Genomic DNA, 6,511 nt, shown 5'->3' with positions numbered 1-6,511 from the left:
ACACGTGTTAAGCATTTCTGTGTGTTTCCGCAAAAGATATGTGTTTCTAATTATTGTGTTATAGGTAATAGTTTTATCATGTGACTCGTATAAATTGCTATTAATTTCATGTTTCATTATAATCATGAAAATCGTTTTTATTATACCTAAGTGTCTGGAATTTTTTACATTTAATCAATATTTTAATTTTTAACATTTAAATAACCTAACAGTGTTATTAAATAATTTATTTTGTAAGCTTGATATTATATCATTTATATTATTCTACGAATTGTATAGACTCCGAGTCTATACAATAGAAGCAACCATCCAACTTGTTATTTTAAATTTACTAATTGCAATAGATAAAAGCGAACAACTAGCTACGGTCTGTACATTATTTTATGAAGTAATAAACAAAGTATAAAACATCGTGATCAATAAATCTGTGCTTAAATTCGATCCAAACCAATGCTAAGTTCGTGACGTGGCTGACATTCGCTTCGCAAGCGCGGTCCGTGATCTTGGCAATGGGCAATGGTGGCTGGGCGCTTCGAAGCGGCAACGCTAACCCATTCCCCTAATCAAAGAACGCATAACTTATTTATTGAAGTACACGATATTCAGTCATATTGCCTGCACATTGAGTGCACATTTGTAAAGCAAATGACAGCAACATAGACCTGTTTAAAATCCGTAAGTCGTATTGCGGTCGCTGTACCCGTCCCGTTCCCCCGAGCCGCAGTCCCCGCTCGCCTCTCTGCAATACAGCCTTTTGACAACCGGTATAGGTACATAATACATAATGGATATGATCACATGAGAATTTTCTGACGTCTACATCACGTAACGAATGCTCTTAAGTTGCTGGAACATGACATCTATGCTGTACAAATATTGCACGAGAATATGACTTTTAATTTTGTAAAAAAGCTATCACTGGGTTTGTAAAAAAGCTATTTCGTGACATGATAATACACATTTTCTTCTTTATATCTTTCTATCTCAATGTTACGGCATATAAATATTATCACCTTTTTAGTTAATTACTAATTAGGTAGATAGTTATCATTATAAGTTGTATCGTTTCTGCTTTCTATAAAAATCCATCAATTAACTAGGTTAAATAATTAATCTAATATATATTATAAAGGCGAAAGTTTGTAAGGATGTATGGATGTATGGATGTATGGATGTATGGATGTATGGATGTATGGATGTATGGATGTATGGATCTATGGATGTATGGATGTTTGTTACTCTTTCACGTAAAAACTACTGAACCGATTACAATGAAATTTAGCACACATATAGAGGGTAACTTGGATTAACACATAGGATAGTTTTTATCCCGGAAATCCCACGGGAACGGGAACTAAGCGGGTTTTCCTTTGCAAACGCGGGCGAAGCCGCGGGCGGAAATCTAGTATTATATAAAGTTAAATATTCATTGTAAATGTCTTTTTATGTTTGATTTTTTATTCTGTGCTTGCAGTAGTCTGCAATTATATTCCTACCTATCGTAAATCTATACATTTAATCTTTCGTCTTATCGTAAGGATAAATCAAGCACAAATTTTAGTGAACATACCTACAAAAAGTAATCATACCTAACCAATTTAAAGCTTGCATTTAAATCGCCCAGAATGCAAATTTTACCGTTGGCTGGCACTGTTTTTTGGCATTTTGAGTGCGTATATGCAAAAAATGTCTTAGATCAATTATTGTAAATCAGTTAGATCTACATCATTGCAAATCTATCTTCTTAATATAAAACCAATTCACTAACACAATATTTTTATTTTTAAATCACTAAAATTTGGCAAAATCCGTAACACTTCATTTACAATGAATAGGACTAAGAACAAAGCTCGATAAATAAGCTCTAAAGTATAAATAGGGAATATTAATAATGAGGATTGCTTATAAAAGAGTTTTTGTTATTTTAATCAGCTTAAATTTGTAATTTGAATTTTATAATTTTTTTAACACATTCGACGAAAAATGACTCCAACGATAGATTAAAATCCATACTAATATTATAAATGCGAAAGTAACTTTGTCTGTCTGTCTGTTACTACTCAATCACGCCTAAACTACTGAACCAATTTTCATGAAATTTGGTATGGAGACATTTTGATACCTAAGAAAAGACATAGGCTACTTTTTATCCCGGAAAAATGACGCAATCCCGGAAATCCCACGTGAACGGGAACTGTGCGGGTTTTTCATTCAAAACGCGGGCGAAGCCGCGGGCAGCTAGTGTTATTATATTCCATAATACTCGGGTACCATCATAAGGAAGGTACCCGGTCCTTTGGAAGGCTTACGTGGGGACACGGATCCAACACGCAGAGGCCCTTTAGAGAACTTTACTGTGTTGTGGGACACCAGCCGCAGCCTGCCCATGACTGCACTATAGAGATACAGTCCTAGGCAGTCTGCGGCCGATGTAGGACTATTTCGAGATATGGAAAAACAAAATAAACTGGGCTATGGAGTGGGATGTTAAATGGGCCGGTATTTGGGGACTATTGGAAACTATGGCACCTGCCTTTCTACTAAAAGAAAGTAAAAATATGTTGGCAGGTGGTGACTCGCCCTCTCACTGTATGGGCCCCCGAAATAAGTCGCTGCAATAGTGCGACAAGGGGGCAACATATTGTGAGCAGCTAAGGGTGGAGAGGCGTCCTTGGACTTTAAACTACGATCACGCGCTCCCTGAGGGTCCAGCATCACGTGCCCACTCGCCACTTACACTTCGCATCCACCCTTCGAGCTAAAAGCTCTCGCGACTCCACTCTGGCCGGCCGGTTAAGGCAAGCCAGAGGTGGGGGTCCTGTCCTCGTCAGGCTTCACTCCGACCGGCCGGTGAAGGCAAGCCGGAGATGAAGACAGGGGCCTCCCCCGGGAGCGCTCGGTTCCCGCGGGGTCGCTACTCCCCGACACCCCGCCACAAGGTGTCCTGCGGGTTGACTGACTGCACGGGTGGAATATCTACTGTCACGTAGACAATAGATATTCCAACCGTGGGCGATGGGGTCGTCACATCCCTACGCCGTTATTATATTATTATTATATATTGTTAATATATTGTTAATATATTATTATATATTGTTCATTAAATTGTCTTTATAAATGTCAGATAATGTTATAGAGAGGTCTTGACCTCTTTTGACAATAGAAATGGTAGGTAATAATTACTTCAATCGATAAAGAGTATACGCAAGCCTATCCATGAATTATAATAAACCATAATAATAATAAGGGCGTAGGGATGTGACGACCCCATCGCCCACGGTTAGAATATCTATTGTCTACGTGACAGTAGATATTCCACCCGTGCAATCAGTCAACCCGCAGGACACCTTGTGGCGGGGTGTCGGGGAGTAGCGACCCCGCGGGAACCGAGTGCTCCCGGGAGAGGCCCCTGTCTTCATCTCCGGCTTGCCTTCACCGGCCGGTCGGAGTGAAGCCTGACGAGGACAGGACCCCCACCTCTGGATTGCCTTAACCGGCCGGCCAGAGTGGAGTCGCGAGAGCTTTTAGCTCGAAGGGTGGAAGCGAAGCGTAAGTGGCGAGTGGGCACGTGATGCTGGACCCTCAGGGAGCGCGTGATCGTCGTTTAAAGTCCAGGGACGCCTCTCCACCCTTAGCTGCTCACGACATGTTGCCCTCATGTTGCTAAGTTACAGCGACTTATTAGAGGGCCCATCTGTGAGAGGGCGAGTCACCGTCTGCCAATATATTTTTACAAACTTTGTTGTAGAAAGGCAGACGCCATAGTTCCTATAGATCCAGTAACCTGTCCACATAGCACCCCTTCCATAGTCCAGTCATTTATTTCCATTTTCTGTAATAGTCCTACATCGGCCGCGGACTGCCCAGGGCTGTATCTCTATATAGTGCAGTCATGGGCAGGCTGCGGCTGGTGTCCCATAACACATTAAAACTCTCAAAAGGGCCTCTGCGTGTTGGATCCGTGTCCCCACGTAAGCCTTCCAAAAGACCGGGTACCGTCCTTCTGGTGGTACCCGAGTATTATGGAGATGAGAAACATAATAATAATAAAAATTCTTTATTGTACACAAAAAGAGAGGATAAAAACAATTATACAGCAAAGTACAGAACAAGTACAGAGGGCGGTCTTATCGCTTCGAGCGATTTCTGCCAGACAACCACAGCAAAGGAAAGCTGCAGAGAAACGGAGTAGGTGGTGCACAACTGAAAGTTGAATTTTAATACAAATATGTATATAAAGTACTACATATAAATATATACATACAATACATACATATACGATATATATACATACAATACATACATATACAATATATATACATACATATAATATATACAACAAATATACATACATAAATAATACATATACTTACAAAACAGTGTTAAGGTTCATCAATCTTGTGATAAGGAAGCATAATGGTTCCTTAGCTCCTTTTTAAAAATAGGCAGGCTTTGAGCTCTCCTCACAACCTCGGGTAATGCATTCCATAGCGAAATGGCGGTGACAGTAAAGGAAGAGTGAAAGAATTTTGAATGATGATGAAGGAAAGGTCAGGTTGTTCGAGGATCGTAAAGCTAGGGAATGGTTGGAAGATACGTAGGAAAAGTTTTGTTTCAGGTAAGGAGGAGTTTTAGGATCAAATAGAATGGAATACAAGAGGTGGAGTATGTGAGTATTCCGGCGAAGGCGAATTGGAAACCACTTGAGCCTGGCTCTAAATTCAGAAATGTGGTCGTTACCATGAAGTTTGAAAAAAAATATTTTATTTTTATTATTCAGAATTACTATTATCTATTACAATAAATTTATACACTAACTATAGCAAACCGGGCGAACTCCGTTTCGCCACCAGAGACACCTTTTCTTTGCTATAAACCTCACGGAGCCCGAGACCTTTCCAACGAATGCAAAACCGTGGAAATCGGTTCGTGCATTCCGGAGTTATAGCGTCAGGAAGGAAAACCCGACTTATTTTTATATAGTAGAAATTGCAAGGATGATAAAATTGTATGTTTGCACACAAAACGACTCAAAAGACAATTTTTTTCACCGGCTACATTATAAATATTAAAATGGACTATTATATAATATATTCATATTTTTTGTGTTTCTATACCTATCTATTTTAGGATAAACTATAATACTCTTTGTTGGCAACTGCTTGATTACGGCCAAGACCGAGAACTTGAGTGAAGTCAGCGATGCGGAACAGCACAGGCAATAGTTGCGCAACTGAACAATAATAATAATGTATCGGAATATACGATTGCTCTATATTTCAAATCAATCAAATATTTGAAAATTATACAACCAGTATCGTATGCTTGAGGAATTTGACGGTAATAAGGAAATATGTCAGCTTTGACAAGAAGCTTTGCTGTCGCTTTTTAATCGTATTTTTTGTATAAAACGAAAGCTTAATTCACGCAAAGCTCAATCTCACCTAGATCTTGTGTATTAACAGTTCAAACACATAACTTTTTATGTCTCGTTAAATGTGTAATTCTCTAAAATATTATACGCTTTTCTTTCTGCCTTTATGTATCTACATGACCTAACTTCTTTTATATTGTAAAATTATCTAAAACATAGGTTAACATTATCTGAAACATCCAACAAACTCAAAAATATAATTCATATCATGGCGGTTTCTCACAAAGATAACTTCATGGTCACTCGATGCCAGATACCAAAGAGTTGCACGACGCAAGCGCACGACCTCACTACACGTGCATTCGCTGCGAGAAAGAATAACGTGATTGATTGAAGATTAATCATCTACATCACGGCATATCTTAACGTTTTAACCCGTAGCAAACTTATGCAAGGCAATGTCGAACATCTTTTCTAAGATGCTGAGCTCCTAGATATGTTCGCTGATTGGTGATTATCTACTACTTTGTATCATGATTATCATGTCAGAAAACCATATTCTTTACTGCTTATACTGTAAATACCGTAAAGAATTGGAAATGGATACTAACCTATTTATACTGTTGGAGAGTGTAAAATCTTTTCTAAAAAATACATAAATAAGTGCCTTTGTACTATGTATTAACATTTTATATCAGTTCTAGGATGGAATGACGACTTTGGGGAATTGGGAAAATCGGTATGCATGACGGAGTACTGTCGACGCCCTTTGCCCCATCTATATAATAAGCGAAACATGTTTTAAAGTTTTAAACTATCGATATTACCTGATAAAGTAAGGATGGAAAGACTTTTGAATTATTAACGTTTAGCCTTAGCGTTAAGCATTAAGTCCATATGAATTACAATCCAATAGGCGTGTTATATTAAAGAAAAATATACGTCCTCGAATTAACATAACATATTTAATTTTACGGAAGAATTTAATAATAATAAAAAAACAAATTGCTGACGAACTACCATAATTCTGCAAATAATCTTTTGAAAGAATTCATAAAAGATGGGAAGAGGAAGGGGTCTTCTCTAAAAAATTAGTTCGCGCGAAAACAAAACTCCATTTTTTTATTGCAAGCTAAA

Source organism: Colias croceus, chromosome 5 (assembly GCF_905220415.1).
Source record: "Colias croceus chromosome 5, ilColCroc2.1".
NCBI classification, from domain to species: Eukaryota; Metazoa; Arthropoda; class Insecta; order Lepidoptera; family Pieridae; genus Colias; species Colias croceus.
Note: the sequence above shows the minus strand (reverse complement) of the source record.